At 47.2% G+C, this 18,610-nt stretch overlaps 1 protein-coding gene across 1 annotated transcript in view; it reads right to left on the bottom strand.

The window, feature by feature from the left end:
• Positions 1 to 6,037, bottom strand: part of COL7A1 (collagen type VII alpha 1 chain) — a 782,081-nt gene extending 776,044 nt beyond the window's left edge. Inside the window, exon 1 of the mRNA XM_069646196.1 lies at positions 5,624 to 6,037. The gene's annotated coding sequence lies outside the window, so the exon portion shown is untranslated. The remainder of the gene's footprint in view (positions 1 to 5,623) is intronic.
• Positions 6,038 to 18,610: the final 12,573 nt, after the last annotated feature.

The following is an 18,610-nucleotide window of genomic DNA, read 5'->3' as shown; positions in this document are numbered from 1 at the left end:
TTCTAGTATAGGAACCTACTTATACAGAAATGTAGGTATTGGCTGCAGCATACACCATAGAGGAGCTACATTTGTAATTTTCCAAAGCTATATAATAAAACGGTGAATGTTCTGTATCAGACTTTTCCGTACTGTGAAACATGTACTAAGTAACTAATAATGCATCACCTACTACATATTTCTACTAATACACACAAAACATAAATAGACTACAATGCATACAGATATGGGACTTATATATGGAGAGTAAAGTAAGCAAACAAGAGGCAGCATCATTAGCAACTGTGTATAATCTACATGATTGTATTCACGCACAAAAATGATTGCTGTGTTTCAGGCCTGGGTCTTCCTCTATATATGTACATCATAAGATGCGATTAAATTCTAAGGAAAGTAGTGTGAGAACATGTGAGAATAACAATATCTATAAATGTAATACCTTTTGAATGTTAGGTTTCTGTCAGTAAATAAAACCACCTGGCTCAGATATGGCAGTGAACAAAAAAGAAGGGGCTAAACATGTGATGTCATCAGTGATGTCATCAATGATATTTGTGATGTCATCTTTGATGTCCTGGGTGTTAGTCTTAGCAGTGCACGGTGGTGGTGCGAGTTATGGTGGCTTAGCTTACCATAACTCGCAAATTTCAGGGGGTTTTCGATTTTACTTGTAACCATAACCTCCTTTTAACAATGTTTCTTTACTGAATTTCCTAGGTTTTTAGTAGCGCAACTTAACCATAACGTCCCTTTAACAAAGTTTTTTCATTGAGATATATATATATATAGAGTATGTATACGTGCATGAATGTGTGCTTGTATGTTGGTGTTTATGTTGGTGTCAATGCTATGTTTAGTTTTCTGTATGCGCGCATGCAAGGAGTTGTATGACTGGTGGTTGAATGCATGGGTGAAAGTGTTGCATGTGAGTAGGTGCGCCAGCCCCACTCCTAAATTTAGAAGACCTGTGGGCCACTTAATTAAGGGGTGGGGTCATGGAATCAGAGGTGCATCTGGGCTAAATTTTTGGGGGGTGACGGAGTGGGACTAACACTTCAAATGTTGGGAGGGGCGCTAACGTCAAAGCCTGTGTGGGGCGGTGGTGGCAAACTTACTTGTGTGGGCACATCTAACATCTTTCCACATTAGAATGAGACTATTCTGATGAAGCTTCAATGTTACAAGCTGTCGGTCTCCCCACTGAGGGTTAACGTCTGGGTCTTTCAGCTTTTGCAGTTGAAATGGGCCCCCAAGCAGCTGCACCTATGTTGGCAGTTTTATGACACAGATACCTACTGATAATCTGCAGCTTTTAACCACCTCACTGTATTGTTTTCACTTCATTTTTATTTAAGCACCCCACAGGTGCCTTGGCCTATTTTTCCAATCTGTAAGGCCTGGGGTGCCCCAAAAACAACACAAATGGGCCAGCACCAGCCTTGACACATCTTCAACCAGCCCTGCTCCCACTTGCCTCACAATACCCTGAGCCGAGCCTGAAAGCTAAATAGCTAGTTCACCTTCGCTATGGCTACTAGTTGTACCTATCACCCCAATTCAGAGGCTCTTTAATTTCATAATGCTAAGCTAATCTCTAGAGAGGTGTGCCATCTAAAAACTGAGATTGGAAGTTAAGACTTTAGCTTTATCAAAGTGAGTCTGTTGATATCGCATGGATAGGCATGTGTACTCTGCATGTTTGATGCTGCTGCTGGATAAGTAATGACACATCGAAAAATTCCTTCTTCCTCAAAGTGAGAGGGCTTCAGCCCTCCCTAGCCAGTGGCTGGCTCCACCCATGCAGCCAGGTCAAGTCACCAAAACACAACATTTCGGGAGTGGGCTAGAGCCAGATCTGCTCAATGGTGTTGCACCCTACATGTTTTTCACTGAAGTCCTGTTAAAAACAAACATTGGCAAAGCCAACCATTTTGGCTGTGTATAAGTATTAGGCATTTGCCAGGCACTGCTATTAGATGCTCAGGTACTCAAACCAGTTTGCACATGCTACCATCAACGGCCAGTTAATACCAATACAGCAGTGCCTTCACCATGCCTACATGAAATCCCAGACTGTTAGCATTTCCAATGCTTGTTTTTCTTTACCTATGTTGTACAGGACCATGCATCAAGGTTAAAGCAAACCTACTACTTCGCTAAATTGACCCACATAGAATTTAGGCCAATCGAGCCAGTAATAACACATATGGTGCACAGTCAGCCCGAGCATACTTTCTGTGGCATGGCATGTTTACTGGCTGGGAGTGCGTACATGGTAATAATGGCATATATTGGTGCAGCCTGCATGAACCACATGTGAACAACCAGCATGAATATATCTTTACACTAGCATATGTTGTGTGCAACACCGGCATGAAATGTATTGGAAAATGTTCCTCTGCACGGCTGGCGATTTATACCTATTGGGTTTTTCCATGTACTTCCATACAAAACCGATTGCAAACTATGGATTTCTACCCAATTTTACAAAGAAAGAGCTGTAAAATGCATAATTGTAACCCAGTATTTCAAACATTTTCTTTGGAGTGAGAAACCCCATCAAATAACCCTAGTTTGGTTTGGGCACCCTCACTGTGGTCTGTAGATCCTGCATAATTGGCACAAACTATGCAGTTTGTGCCATTTATGAACTTCGGTTCAGAAATTCACCAGCCTCCACTGTACGATATCTATCTATCACTGTGTATGATGTGTGATTTGATGCGCACACAGGGGAAGCGTGCTCCTTAATGCTGGCATCATGCACCACATGGCGTCATGCCATCCTAAATATGTTTATGCCTATGATACAAAAGTTAGTCTGGCATAAACCTTTCTTCAGTACAGAAATCTAACTTTGCTGTAGTTGATTTGCAGTTGTAGTAATAAACCATATGTGGGCTCCTCCACACAAACTCAAGGGGAGATTTCTCGAGTGCCCTGTTTGGAAAGGTGCCGCCGCTGGCCCAGTGCGTAACATCAAAAGGGGGCCTCACCAAATGTTTTGCCCCGGGTCGCACCACATCTTGCGACAGCCCTGCCTCTAGGGTGGACTATTGGAAAGTGGTACACCTGGGATTGGAGCAAGAAGCAAGTGCTTATAGCTTGTTCCCACATGCTCTGCTCCGCCCTAGGATCAGCACAGGTTTGAAACCCGGTTCCGCACTTAGAGGGTAGACTTTGGCAAGAGGTGCTATATAAGAACCCCATTTTTTTTTAAATCACCAGAAATCCCCAAAAAGCTAGGGATTTCTCTTTTCTGCTTCCACCTCCTTTTAACACACTTTTTTTGTAATGCCCATCCATCTTTCCCAGGGTCTTCAAACCCTTCGCCACACTCTCCCTTGTGTTGGCAGGAAGGAGATAGGGCCAGAAAAGCGACTGTGATGAGTGCGTGCCTCGAAGGTGGGCCGTGTGCACTGATTCTCAATTCTGAAAACCCATGACTGGCACAAAATGTCTTGACAACAGCTGGTGAGATAGCTCAGTGGGTTGAGCGCTCACTGCTGTGACATGTGTGTGATCTGCAGGTCGCAGGTTTGAATTCTGGCAAGGCCAACACAGCCTTTCATCCTTCCAAGGGCGATACATGAGCACCAACTAGGGGGGGATCAGGGGGCTATAGCCCCGGGTCTTTTGGTTGTAGCCCTGGATAGAAGCTCAGGGGTAACAACCAAAAAGGCTAGTTAGCCCCCAGTCCTGACAGTCCCTAAATTTGCATAGCCCCGGATCTTTTCCAGATCTAGCAACACCCCTGGATGATATTGTTATGTACATATGTTCTCTGTAAAGCACTCACTATATAAATAACTCATTGGGCCTCATTACGAGGTCGGCGGTAAGGGGTTAACGGCAACGGTAAGGGTGCTGTTGCCGTTAACCCCTTACCGCTGCATTACGAGGTCCCTTAGCGGGTCCCGCTAAGGGACCAGGGAGCTAATAACGGGCCCGCTATTACTGGCCCCGTTATTAGCTCCATCCCCATTCACATTGGGCCCTATGGGAGCTCGAATGGGAATGGGGAATGGTTCTCAGAAGGGGGACTTACCAGGTCCTCCAAGGTTGGAATGACCCGGTAAGTCCCTATTCCGAAAACCCGGACCCGGAATGCGGTAAGGGGGTAGCCTCCTACCGCGTAATGAGGCCCATTATCATTTAGGTGTTACCGACGGATAAGGACTGGCAGAGACATCGCCCACCCCTCTTATGAGGCGCAATGTGAATTAGCCCAACGGTGGGCAGATCAGTGTCTCTAAAAAGTAGGCTAGGGCTGGGATGGAGTCAGTCACACGGGACTGACTCCTTCCCAGCCTCCTACCTGCCTCTGGCCTCTAGGGGGAGACCACGCCCAGACCTCGCAGCCTAGTTCTGAAGTTGCACAAATGGCTCAACATACGGAGACATCCTGCCCCTTCTAGCATCGCTGCAGCGCCGTGGACTCCACGCTGTCTCCAGCTTTGTTCTCTGGTCACAACCTCCCTCGGAAAGACGGCCAAGAGGCTCTCCCGGAGAAACAACGGAACAGATGCGCTTCGGGTTCAGAGCCCAGTTTACAAACATGGGGGGCGGGGGGTAGCGTGGCCGCAGCGGAGCAAGACTGCACTGGCAGAGGCTGGCAGCTTGCCACACACACTCGCTCACAACCATTCCGAAGGCAGCAGCCTGCGGTGCCCGCCTCTGCGCTCTGCCAGCTTCTTTTTTTTTACGCGGGAAGAAGAGTGGCCGGGAAGCCGTCCAATGCTAAACGTGTTTGACAGCTGGCGAAATGCGAAAGAGACAGCCCCCTGAGGCAGAGTGCAGACGGAAGGGCTTAGCCGTGTGTGGGCAAGGGGTGGCTGGGGCTCTGCGGAGCAGGGGGCGCAGGGAGTGCCCCCAGCGGGCTGTCAGGAGGCAAGGGACCCTTCACGGGAAAGAACGAGCGCAGGATTGAAAGCGTAAGTGACATCTTCCAACGCAGGTGGAAGTCTATTACTGGCGCTATAATCCGTCCGGGGGGCACTGGTCATGTGAATAACATACGCTCATAACAATTAGAATAGCAATGCATCATTTAGAGAGGTGTCCATTTCTATTTGATAATGGAGGACTCCGCATTTCATCCTTTCAAGGCAGATACAATCAGGACCGTTGAGTTGCGCTAACATTCGCTCTAATTCTGTTTTCCTTCGGGTGGGAGTCACGTAATGTCCCCGATCCCCGGTTGCCTTATCGCCCATATAGCACTTAGAAAGCGGCTAACTTCTATTGCTAAGCGCTACATAACACACACGCACGTTTAAACTCGTGACACCTGTCGTTTACAGAGTTGTCAGGTCGCCGCGGCAAATATTGTTGTCTAGATTAAAAAGTAAGCATGATTGACTGTATGAATGAGTGTTATCGAGCCCAGGGACATGTAAATGCGGTTATATGATCACAAGCGGTCCTTTCTGCACACGCCCAGCATGCACCCCGGCCGCACCCAGGCCATGTGGCAGCCTTGCACAGAACCCCCTTGCACGTGTGAAATGTGATCGGTGCGGATTTAAATGTAGCCCCGGGCGCTCAGGCGAGCCCGGGCTGCCCGCGCCGGTGCGTGCTGGAAGGAGCGCAAGGCAGGGCCGGCACGGGGAGCTATAATTACCTTGGTAGCACCAGCATAATACACAGTCCGGGGGGTCCTCCTCGCTGCCCCGGCCGGCCGCTGGGTGCCCGGTCCCTCCTCCCGTCTCGGCGCTCGTGTTCTGGTCCCTCTGCAGGGCACGGTGGGGGCGGGAGATGTACTTGGTTTACAGAAGCGGGAGAGGTCCCGGACGAACGCCCTGAAGAGTTTAAAAAGTTGGACCGTTTTCTGTCTTTTTTGTTGTTCTTTTTCCTTTGTTTCTCTCTCTTTGTTGGTGTTCTTCTTTTCTTTGTCTTTCTTCCTTCTTCCTTGCTTTCTTTCTCCTTTTCTCCCCCTTCTTTCCTCCTTTCTTTCCTCCTTTCTCCCCTCCTCTCCGCTTTGCGCCTCACTGCTTAAAGGACTGCTTTTTGATTTATGCCCCCAAGAGGCGCACAAAAGCTTCAAGCTTTGCTAGGCTAATTAAGTTTGAGCAGCACCTCCGGCCCACCCCCGGCGCCCCCCAGCAGCCAATAGTCATGGTCCTATGCAAATCTAGCCTTTTCCCAGCCCTCCCCTCCGCCTCTGCCAGGTGAAAAGAAGGGGCTTGGCGGTGTTTGTTTGGCGCGGGGCTGCTGCATTATTCGGAGTGCAGACTATACCCCCGGCTCTCTGTCTTTTTTGATGGGCACCTTTTAATGGGCCTCCAAGAACAACACGCGAGCATTCTTTACTCTGAGTCAGATTTATGCTGTCTTGGCTTAGAAGAAAGCGTGTTACTTTAGAAAGAAAGAAGAGCGGATCTTCAACGCAGTGCATGATAGCAAATATTTTATTAGTTCTGAAAATGCAGTGCACCCATGTGATATAGCCTTTAGGCCTGTGCTTGTAGACACTTGTGCTTATATAGCCACTTCCAGTTAGATCATTGGGCAATACAAGCGCTTTGAAACACATTTATTTATTTCCATTTATAAAGCGCACAACGGCCCTCGGGCAACGTGGCGCTGTTACAGGAATATTTATTTAGGTGCTGGTAACATGGGAGCAAGTCTTGGTATTAGGTTAAGCATAACGTATATCTGTTACATACATGCAATTTACGCGTTAAGTACTTGTTGGTTAGCATATATGTTATACAGTAAAGTAGTGAGGTTACAGGCATAACAGCGGAGAGAGTATGGTCTACTTAAAGGGCATGGATTTCAAGGCCTTTCTGAAGGCCATGAGAGAGGTTTCTTTCCTAAGTCTGAGCGGAAGAGCGTTCCAAGATTCTGGTGCTAGCACTTCAAAACTTGAGCCTCCTGCTTTGATTCTGTTAAAGGCAGGGCTTTTGAGTTGGTGTGAGTATAAGTCACGTTTGGGTCTGATGGTAGGTGCTTGGTGGATTTGTTCGGAGAGATATGGTGGTGCAGATTGTGATAGGCATTTGTGAGTGATTGTGAGAGCCTTGAAAAGAATGCGCTCTTTGATGGGGAGCCAATGGGCGTCTTGTCTGGCCTGAGAAATATGCTCTCTCTTAGGGATGCTGAGAGCGGCCCTGAGAGCTTTGTTTTGGGTTATTTGTAGTCTATTAATGTTTTTGGATGAGGTACCTAGAAGGAGGACATTACAGTAGTCTAATGTTGTGCCTATGGTGGCTCTTGCAATATTGAGGCAGTTTTTGGATGAGAGGTTTGATGGCATTCATAATTTTGGTTGTGAGTGCTGCAGAGGACCTGATATAGCTGACTTGTCTGTCCATGGAGAGGGTTGAGTCCAGGAAGAGTCCTAATGTTTTCACCGCGGTTAGAGCAGGGATTATAGTACTTTCAATTTGGAAGTTGCAGTATTTGGTGTCTAGTTTTTTAAATATCTCCTTGGGGCCTACAAGTAGGATTTCAGTTTTGTCCCCATTGAGACAAAGGCCGTTAGCTGGCATCCAGGCCTGGATGATAGCGTAGATATGCTGTAGGGTTTTAAGGTCTTCCTCGTAGTCACCGGATAGTGGGAGAAGAATTTGTGTGTCATCGGGATAATTGGTGAAAGTTATGCCGATTTCTTCTAAGTCCTTGAATAGAGGTAGAGTGAAGTGGTTGTAGAGGGTAGGAGAGGTGCACAAGCCTTGTGGCACTCCACAGCCAATGGGAGATGGGTTGGCTGAAGCCTGGTCGGAGAAAACCCTCATGGCCCAGCCCTCCAGAAAGAATGTTATCCAGATGGTGGCTTCTTGGGAGAAGTGAGCAGAGTGTATGAGGTGTCTTGTTAGGATCTCGTGGTCGACTAGGTCAAATGCTGCAGAGAGGCAGAGGAGTAGGAGAAGTGCAGCCTTGCCTTTGTCCATGTTTTGTAGAAGCTTATTTTGTAGGTCTAGCAGACCTGACTCTGTGCCGTGCCGGGGGCAAAAGCCAGATTGTCTTTTTCCCAGGATGTTATGCATTTCCAGGTAAGACTGGATCTGTAGGTATGCAGCCTTGTCCAGGATCTTCAGCAGGAAAGGCACCGTGGTGACCGGCATATAGTTATTTGGGGAGTCTGGGTCTAGTGTAGGCTTTTTCAGAAGAGGCCAGACCCAGGCTTCCTTAAGGGAGGCGGGTACAATACCGGAAGTGAAGGAAGCATTAGTAAAGGCTGTGATGAAGGGGGCTAGTGTTGCTGCTGGGCAGATGCCACCTTTGCATAGCGATGGTTTTATGCGTTTCATGGTTAGAAGGACCTCAGGTATGGTTACTTCCCTGAAAGTAAAAGGTGTTGGTTGTTTCAAGTCTTGATGGGTAGGTAAGACTGGTATTGGGTCATTAACTATTGGGGGCGTAGCATTGGCAGGTTGTTGAAGTTAGCTTTGATTTTTTCTTGCAATAGGTCAATTTTGTTAAGCAGTGCATGTTGGATGTTGTTGCACCATTTCTCATCTTTTACAGTTTGCTGTGTTGATGAGGGAGGGACGCTCAGTTCCTTGTAGATGGCAAATAATTCCTTAGATTGGGATTTTGCATTGTCAATTGGGATATCATCGGCGGCAGCTTTGATAGCGGCAATGGATATTTTGTATTGTTTCTTCTTTTTTAATCAAAGATTTTATTGGTTTTCAAGGTTAAAACAACATTACATTCATCTCTCTACATTCCAGGGAGGGGACACGGGAGGTCAGGGGGGGAAAGGGGGAAGAGAGGGAAGAGAGAGGGGGGGGGCAAAGGCCAGGGAAAGGTAGTGGTGGGGAGAGAGCAAAAGAATCAAAAGAAGAAACAATAACAATGACAAACTCAGCTTCAGGGACCATGGTCAGACGGACCGTCGAATGTCCCGGGAGGATAGCTCAGCGGCAGCGTGCGCGTCTTGGAAGCAAGACGACACGGAGCAACAACAGGTTCGATCCCCGGGTCCGCGCTTAGAAACCTTTGGGTGTTGAAGCGCGTTATAAATACGTAACTAAGTAAAAAAAAACACACAATTACGCAACTAAGAAAAACAAAAAAGACAATTCCTGTAACAGCGCCTCGATGCCTGCGGGCTGTGTGAGCGCTTTATAAATGTGAAATAAATAAAATAAATTCATGAGACAGGGTTCTCTTAACAGAGTCAATATTTCCCTTTCGGTGGGTCTCACACAGTCTCAGCGGCTACAGGGCCGCCCTTGGCCTTCAGCTATCCTCCTCCCATCGATATTTTGTATTGTTTAGCTATTATAAGGTAGGCATCATTTGTGGGGCCGGAGGGGTTAGATTGCCATTATTTCAGGGCTTGCTTTTTAATGACTTTCAGATTAAGAAGGTCTTGATTATACCAGGAGTTGGTATGTTTGATACTTTTAGATCCTTTCTTTTCTAATGGGGCAATGGCGTCTACAGATTCTCTAAGAGTTGTGTTATAGAGCTCGATTAGTTCAATCGGGTTGTTAGGGAGTGGGAGTGCTAGCGCTGATGCTTCGAGGAGGGGGGGAATTCTGTCCTTAGGGAGCAATTTTCTAGATCTGGCCATAGCGGCTGGCATGGGGGGCATTTGTTGAGTTTCTACTTTGGCAGGTATGTGGAAGAGGAGGAGTGTATAGGCGCTATATAAATAAACAATCATATCATATAAAAGCTCACGGTTTTATGGTATATTTTTCAAAATTTCATTTTGAATGTTTCCATATTTACTTTTTGCTATTTTCATCTGTATTTATCCGGATTCATTTTATTGATGTGGAAAAACAAGTTGCAACCAGTATTTTTCCATTTATATTAAAATGAAAACAATGTAGTGCTTTGATGCCTGTAATGGGAGTCTCGCAGCGTTGGGTTCTTGCACATCAAGCAACAATCAATTTTCACCATAAAAAAGCATCTGACCTGCTACTGCTGCTGACCCGAGGAACATCTGCTCAGCCATTTAAAGATCTTGAAATGGAAAGAAATTCATGTTTAAAGCCCCTGCATTGTGTTACTTTCCAGAGACCTTGGACTGGAAGGCGTGGGTGACAACCCGGAGATCTAGTACGAGAGCTTCATTTCCACGCTTTCACTTTTTTGAAAGGAAACAGAGTGATTTCTGTCTGCATTTATGTGTAAAAACCAGGAAAAACTGAAAACTGGGTACCTTGGTCATTGCCATTTAATTTAATGTGCACAGGTTTAAGAAACTGCTGAATTCCCATAGATCAACTTCCTTAATGTTGGAAAAACCCCTAAGTCTTTGCATTTGATGACTTTCTTAGGGGCTCAATGCGACCTGTCTTATATCTCCACAGTGCCTTAAGTGGCCTGCAGACTCGAACCGGGGCTCTCAGGGGTCGTGGCCTAGCAGGGGGTCGACACCTCAATTAAGGCAACACTCTCCTCACCTGAATGCGTTTTTTTTTTCTTCTTGATTCAATTGTTAAAACGAAAAAAACAATTTTTACAAGATTCCTTGTTAAGGATCGGTCTCTCGGTCTGGAGTCTTCGCAATAAATCCTGATCGTACCAGCCCCCCACATCTAGAGAAGAAGTTTGTTCCCCTCAGGTTGTATATTTTATTTTTTAGGTTCCAGCCGTTTCAATAGGTCTAGGCTTGCAAAGAAGCCGCCCACCACTGCTATGGTCCATCTGGTATTTTCTCCACTCATCAGATTGTTCCATCTCGCCTCTTCATCAAAACAGTAAGCATTTCCGAAAAGGCGGCCCAAGTGGAGGGTGCGTGCCGTGTCCACCCCTCTGCATCTTAAGAGCAAATGCTTGAGTGTTTCGATCATGTCCTGTTCAGTGCAGAATCGGCAGAGGCTGGTGTTTGCTTGTTTTCGTCTAGCCAGTATTTCCTTTGTGTATAGGATGTTCAGTCGAATACGCAGGAAGTTTTCACAGAGCTTCCTGGATGGGCACTTTAGTAGGTAGGATCTGGTTCTGTTAACTTTTGCCGGATTGTCAGGTCCGTCCTTTGTAGATTTTGCCACTTGTGCTTCATCCAGGGTTTGGATCCAGTCTCTCTCCATCACACGCCTCTTTACTTTTCCTGGATTGGAGATGAGGTCCTCTTGGGAGCAGCCTGCCCACTCTAGTTGTTGTTTGTTTTTCTCTGCCCAGTGTTGAAGCATCTTGCACGTTCCTGCCCTAGTTTCTTATCTATTGCCTTCAGTATCAATGGTGGGTGCGGCAGAAGCGTCTTTCTAAAGAGCAGGAGCTCGTTCCGAGTTACGATGGAGCTTAATGATTGAAGTGTTAGTTCTCTCCTGATGAACTCCACTGGTGTAGACAGTGGTAAAATTAGTACTTTTTGCCAGTTCAGACCTTCTACGCTCTGCCAGAAGGTTTCCAGGATGTAAAGCATTGCTTCTGCACCGTACGCTATTGTGGGGATGACTTTCATCCTGTAGAATGTCAGGACGGGAGACAGGGAGAAGCGGCCGTACTTGTTGGATAAGATTCTAGTCTGTTTTATCAGAAGACGTAGTTTTTTCAGAAGGGTTTCGCACATGGGGATTTCTTTGTCATTTTTGTTCAGTGTTACTCTGAGGTATTTCAATTTGTTCATGATCTCCAGCGTCTCGTCTCGTATCGTCCAGGCAAAATTCTCTCTTTTTCTCGTGCATTTTCCCAAGATCAAGATTTTAGTTTTTTCTCGGTTCATCTGTAGATGGTTGGCTTGCAGGTAGGAGTCAAGGTCCATGAGTTGTCTTTGAAGGCCTATCAGCATTTGGTCCATCAAGATAATATCATCTGCGTATAGCATTCTCGATATTCTCTCTTCTCCCAACCTTGCTGGAAAAGTGCGAACTTTGGTCTCCTGCTCTTTGTAATCCGCTATGTATGCATTGTAGAGTGCCGGGGAGATGGGGCATCCTTGCTTCACTCCTCGATCCGTTTCTATCCAAGATGACAGTAGGCCTTGCTCGTTCAGTCGTACACACATCGGTGTTCTGCTGTACAGTTCCTTGATGGCGTTCAGGATTACTGGTGGACAGGAGTAGTTGTCCAATTTTTCCCATAGAAGTGTCCTGTCCATGCAGTCAAAGGCCTGAGTCAGGTCGATGAACACAATGTAGATTTTAGGATGGCCCTCTATTACTTTAGCTTTCAGGACACTCACGGCAAGGATGTTGGCTGGCAACCCTAGGTTTTTTACAAAACCTGCTTGTAATGGGTTGATCCTTTTGGCGTTGGCTGCCCAGCCTTGGAAACAAGCCAGAATGAATGATGCGAAAAGTATCCTGATTGAGTCTAGTAAGGCTATAGGGCGGTAGTGGCTTGGATTGTCTCTTAAGAATGGTACGACTATAGCCTTCTTCCAGGATGGTGTGATGGCTGCCGATGTGTTGCAGTTTTTGAATACTTCCCTGACGAACTTTGCCCAGCTTTCAGCCCTTTGTTTTAGATCAAAGTTAGTGATGCTGTCCGGCCACACCGCACGCGAGCCATTAAGTTTTTTAATTTTGTTGATGATGGTTTCTCGATCCGTGGGGATCTGCCATTAGACTTTTGTTGTTAATGGTTGGGGTGCTGGAGGTTTCTTGGGGGCTCTGTACTGTTGCTCAAAGCGTTTGATCCACCTCAGTTCTCCCACTTTGTTGGTTAGTAGCTGGTTATCGCCCTTTGCATTGGCGTTGACTAACGACCAGAAGTCCCTTGTTTTCTTGCTGCAGATTGTCTGCAGCATCGTTTCTATGTCGTCTTGATTTCTCTGGTGTTTGGTGGCTCTCAGCCAGGATTGGTACTGTTTAACTGCTTTCGTTACTTCCTCTGTTTTTGCTTTGAAGCCTGATTTGTTTGTTTCTCTTTTTAATTTTCTGATGTTCTTCCTTGTTTCCACCAGTTGTCTATTAAAGACGTGAACTGTCGAAGTTGGGCGGTTAGATGATTTTTTTGCAGTCGTTTTGAAGACTGCCAGGGCTGTCGAATAGTCTGCGATGTTCCTTGAGCATGTGTTGTTTAGAGTCGTACGAGCTACGTAGTCTTGCGTCAGTGCGTTGATTGCGGAATCTGGGAGTCAAAGATGGGTGCCATAGAAGTTGACGTCTTAGGTGGTGTTCATTACCCGTTTTTCCCTTCTGTTTGTGTGCCACTCGTAGGACAGTAAATTATGGTCACTGTGGGCTGTTCCTGTCACTTTGAAAGAGATAAAGTATTTCAACAGGCTTCTGGACACATGGATGTAATCTATGGCTGCCCCTTCCCCATTTCTCTCCCACGTTGGGGTATGACTGAGCTTTGTGTCGGTTATAAGATGCAAGTTGTGCAGGTCTCTTGATTCCATTAATTTGGACCACAATGCAGCCCGGCCACCCGGATTTGCCTGACGAGTGAGTAAGTCGACATTCAAATCTACTGCGATCATTATGTGTCTGACATCTTCCTCAATTAAGGCCAAGTCGTTTGTCGATTCCAGCTCCGTCAGAAATCTCTCTTTTGGTATTTGCAACGGGTTCCATTAAATGTTTAGAATTAAGATCTTCTCTTGCATCTTTCTCTTAAGACTTGAAGAGGGGGTGGACCAGTTGATGATGGATGCCAGAATGAATTTGGCTCCTTTGATGACTTTTGTCAGAGTCAGGGTGCTTCCTGATTTTATCGTTGTTATTAGACCCGAGCGTGGTCTTCCTTTTGGGCCCTTGTGGGTGGGGAGTGGGCCAGCTCGAATCTGTCCAGAGAGGGTTTTAGAATGAGCCACGTGTCCTGCAGACATAATACACCAAAGTCAGGTAGATGCATGTCGGATTTTGTGCTTAAGTGAAGTGGAAGAAGCTCCTTGTATTCCAAGAGGCCAGTAACAGTGTCGATGTGTTATCAGTTCCCCGGGAAGTTTTCTTGTGCCTCAGAACTTGTGTTTCCTTAAGTGGTAGCTATTTGATTCTCAGCTTGTCCACTTGAGTCTTGAACCAGTCGCTGTTATTTTCATTTGGAGTTGCATGCATGTCCTCCCTGAGGTTCCACCTTTTTTCGCCTTTGGGGTCCCAAATGCTTTCAGTCATGTTGTGTTGTCTTTTGCAGTCCAGTTTGTCCGCACTGTTTTCTCTCTGACAGTGTCTGTCCGCAGAGTGATGTTGCTTTTCTTTTGTCTGGTCTCGTGGCGGAGATTGTGCGTTGTTGGTCCAGGTTCCCTTTACTGTGATTTTCCCTTTTTCATCCCGGAATGAGTTTGATCTCTCAAGGGGCCCGTACGGTTGCCTTGAGGGGGGTCTTCTTGGTGACAGCGAGTCCGGAAGACATCTCGTATTTCTTCCTCGCAGTGATGATCGTGGACTTCGAGGAAAAGTCTCCTGCTTTGCCTTTTCGCTGTTGGTTGGCGTCTCTTTTGTTGCCAAGCTAAGGTTTAGTCTAAGGTTACTCAGATCATCTTTCGTGCTCCAGAGAAGTTTTTGAGCTTTGCTCGAGTTGATGTGTAAGTAAGAGCTGTCCTTTCTTCTATTAGGGTTGGGTTCCAGTATATCAATGATGTTTGGTGAGGAAGATTGGAGGGATTTGACTTGCTTGAAGATGTTTGTGATTCCTCTATAGTTTAGGGTCCAATTGTTGTGCTCTTCTCAGCGTCTTTGGAGCTTCAATGTTCGGGTAGGTATGGGTTTGCAGCTGTTGTTTTGGTCAGCAAGCCGGGAGTTTTCTTTCTGGGGACGAGGACTAAAACACTTGTTGGAGTCGTGGACCTGTGACTTGTAATGCATTTTCGATTTGTTGGGTGGCCGTCTGGGGTCCTTCCGTCCACTTGAGTGATAGTGGGTATCTTCGTCTTTTTCTAGTTTGTCCCTTCATGCCACATAAATCGTGTTTTTTTCTTAGTGTGGGGCTTAGTTGGGGACTGGTCTCGTCCAGACGAGGAGTGTCTCTGCTTTAAGCCTTTGGAATTTGTCGACTCTGGGCCTCCTAGGGTGCTTTTGGTCTTCGTTTTCCTGACCTGTGTCCGGAGTGATTGCGGTGAATGCAAGGTGCTTGTGAAAAGCACCCTCTTCTTTCCGTTGGGTGCCAGGCGAGGTTCCGCAAGTTATGGTTTTGTGCTTTTTTGTTGCAGATCTTCAGGGATCTACGATTCGGAATCTTCGACTGTATATAGACTCAGGTTCATTAAGCCGATTGAGTCCTGTGAGGGCTCCTCTACTGATAGCTCCTTATCTCCTTGATCACCCATGGCCTGGAGGAGGGGGGAGTTCTTCCACGTGAGGGTATTGTGACTGGATACCTTGTTCTTTTGAGTGACTTTAGATTTCATGTTGATCAGTCTTCTCCTGGCTGGTGGTGTCCCCCTTTGGTCGATAGTTACAATATTTTGACTAGAAGCTATCTTCTTCTTGAAGTCCTTTTGGGTTAAGCCCTTATGAGAAAAGATGTTGAATGTAGGAAAAGTGTGGTCAGCCGTGAAGGTGAAAGTTGCTAGAGTGGATTTCTGTTTCGGGCTTGCGTTCACTTTTCCTTTTCTTTTTTTGTGGCCAGGATTTGGCCGATTTCCACCTGATTGGCCAATCTGTGAGGTCGTAGGTAATGAGACGATGACTGAGTGCGGGTCTTCAATATGGGGTTTGATGGTGCAGCCTGGTGCACACGGTGTAGCAGTATTTGCCGCTTTGGGTGTGGGACTTGAAATGGGAGCCAGTGTGGCCTCCGTTTGGGTGTGTTGGGATCGTGTTGTCTTGGTCTCGTATTCTCTGGTGTTAGATTCCATGCTTGGTTTCACTGTGTGTTGACCTTTGTCTCTATTGGTTGGCTGCTCCCACTGAAGGTTTTTTAACTTAGCCATCACGAATCCCTCTAAGTAAATTAGCTTGGTGTGCATCAAAGCTATGAGTGTGTTTTGATCTTTCAGTGAGTCATTAAGAGATTCGCACAATTTTCCGAATGGTGCCAAGGCAATTGTCACTGTGGAAAGGATTGTCATCTGATCTATTTTCTTTTGGGGAGAATCCTGAATCGGTTTGCTAGAGATCTCGCTCAACCGCCTGTTTGCCATTGGAGTGTGTGCACTATAAGTCTCTGGTACTTGTGGACGTTGCTTTGTCGTCACTTTTTCTCTTTTCTGTAGCTTCAAACATTGGCGAGCTGGAGGTAAAGTGCGTCAGAGGTGACTGCCTCTTCGTTGGCGTATTGGTTGTTTTCTGTCTCTCTCTCTGGGCCCTCTCTTCTCTGTAGGATTTTAATAAGTCCCTTGGGTCCTTTGGAGGGTGCCTGGGTACTGTTGTCCTTGCGGCTGAGGCAGAGCCATTGCCGTCTCCTGCAGAGGCGAGTGGAGCATTTGGAGACTCCCTGGGTGAGTTTTAGGCGCTGTTGGTGGGGGTGAGAGTCTTGTTATACTCATCCCCTGTTGTCATTGGTTGGCGTGGGCACCCCAATAAAACCTTTATACTGGTTGATTGTGACGCTGCGTCAGGATTGTTTTGGAATGAGGGGGCTTCTTTACTTGGGGGAAGTATGGGAGGAATGTTTAGGCCTGTTAGGTGCATCGCAGTGTCTTCTATAATCGAGAGTCTGTGATGTCTTAGTGGGTAGCTCCCAGTTGGCGCCATTCCCAGCCAAAGTACTCTTTGAGCATGGTCATGGATGTAGCTGGTTTAGAAACGCTCAGTTTTCTTTGATTTTTAGTTGTTCTTCTGTATGGTGCTTTAGATCTTGTTACCTTTTGGGCTGTCATTTTCTGACTATTGCCCACTGTCTTCAATGTTGGGTGCTGTCCTGATGGGATTCCTTCCTCCTTGCTAGGGGAGTCCCCCACTGCTGAAGTGGTGAACGCATTCAGGCCTCCCATACCCAAAGTTAGGGCCAAGATGTCACTCAGTGGGGAGGCCTGTCCTCTGTCCCCGCTCAGCTGCCGCTGCACCTCCAGACCCCACCACGGGAGAGAGACGCCTCGAAGCTGGGACCCCTCTCCCCGCGTAGTGGACAGCGATGGAGAGGACGAGAGCAGAGAAGGCGGGGAGGCCACGCCAGGAGGTGAGGCAAGGTCGCCGATCTCCGTGTGAGAGTGGACCGTGGAAAGAATGCTCACGAGGTTGATCGCGGGGCTCGCCTCCAAGAGGATTGGAGCCGACTGTGAAGATACTGGTGCGGGGTGCCTGTACTTCCGCTCTCTATATGGTAGAGGACAGGCACAGAGGACCACAGCCAAGATTCTCTATTCGGTAGCAATGGACGAGCAATCAAGGCCTAGCTTCTCGAGAGGTGATGCAGGCTGGTTCTTAAGTACAGCGTAGTCCCCGAACCCCCACAAAGGAATGTCCACACACTGTATTACTGAAAACACAGTCTTTATATAATTAATATTCAAAGGTATGTACACGATCACAATAACATGCTTTGTACTCGGAAATCAACAATGATAAATATATACAATTCTAAAGTGGTACCACCAATGTTATCAAATCTCATTAAAGTGCATCAACTGTACGGTTAAAATGTCACACAGATCAATAACGCAGAAACAAGCAATAGAGATAAGAAGGAACGTAAGATGGTTGAAACAATAGGAAGAATGCTGGCCTATACCGATAGACACAGTTCTGTGTGGAGATCCCCCCACCTGGGCAACCTATACATATGTTGTTCAATAGCCTTATTTCCTCCTATTACGGTTTTACCCCCCCCCCATGTACCTGATGGAGTAGAGTTCTTCGAAGACGCATCGAAGGATCCTTCTTGAGTGACTCCCTTTAAAGCAGGAGTCACGGATCGTTGAGAGGCGGCGAAGATGGTGAACTTGTCGTCGACGGCGGCGATGAGAAGTTCAAGGGTGCCGAAACCTTAATGTCGATCCAGGCGGTGCTCGGCAGCGACGTCCTGCGAGGATGAGGTATGCGGGGCACCTCGGCGACGGATTGTTCAGGACCACAAAGAGTTTCAGAAGAACTGTGGCCCAACAAGGGCGTTGAGTCGTCAAAGTCTTTGTGGCCTTCAGGTGGCGGGAAACCCACCGGCGGATTCTCCTCGGCGCGTCGGTCGTCCTCAACTTTCTCCGGCGGGACAAAGCGGTCGACATTGCGGACAAGGGAATCCTTGGATTCAAATGTTCTTATGCAAAGGAGCAGGCGGCTCTGGTCATCAGCGGCACGGCGTCAAGCGGTCCCCATGGCTGGGCAACACAACTTCAACGGGCCTCCAGCGGTTACACAAACCTGCAAACCCTGGTCGACGGCAATGGACTTCGACAGCGGCATAGTCCGGGTGCTTTGCTTCGTTCTCCTCAGCGGTCCCGTTTCGGGTCGGCAGCCTTTCGAGGGTCTGATTTCCAGGGAACTTTGGCAAAGGTTAGCGGTGCTCGATGGTCCCTCGGAGCACAGGAAGAGGGCGCTTTACGAGGTCCTCTCTCGGATCAGTCCTTGACGAGTTTGGCAGCTTTCAGATCAGGACGAAGCAAATGCAACAGCAAGTCTTCGTCTTCCAGCTGGGCGTCGAGGATCAGCAGTTCCAGTCATTCTTCGAGTGTAGACACAGCTTCTGAATGCTTCTGAACAATTTTCAGTGGTGAGAGGTCCCCAGATATGCTATCTTGTCTCTCATCCACACTGCTGGGTCACTCTCAGCAGCCAATCATGTAGAAGGGCATTCATGCAGTCAGTCAGCCAATCAGGCACACAGTGCATTCAGGCAGGATTGGGACAAGTACCCAGCCATTCAACACTAC

Source organism: Ambystoma mexicanum, chromosome 2p, assembly GCF_040938575.1.
Source record: "Ambystoma mexicanum isolate Mex_15411 chromosome 2p, UKY_AmexF1_1, whole genome shotgun sequence".
Classification (NCBI taxonomy): domain Eukaryota; kingdom Metazoa; phylum Chordata; class Amphibia; order Caudata; family Ambystomatidae; genus Ambystoma; species Ambystoma mexicanum.
The sequence above is the reverse complement of the archived record's forward strand: the minus strand, read 5'-3'. Positions and strand labels throughout refer to the sequence as shown.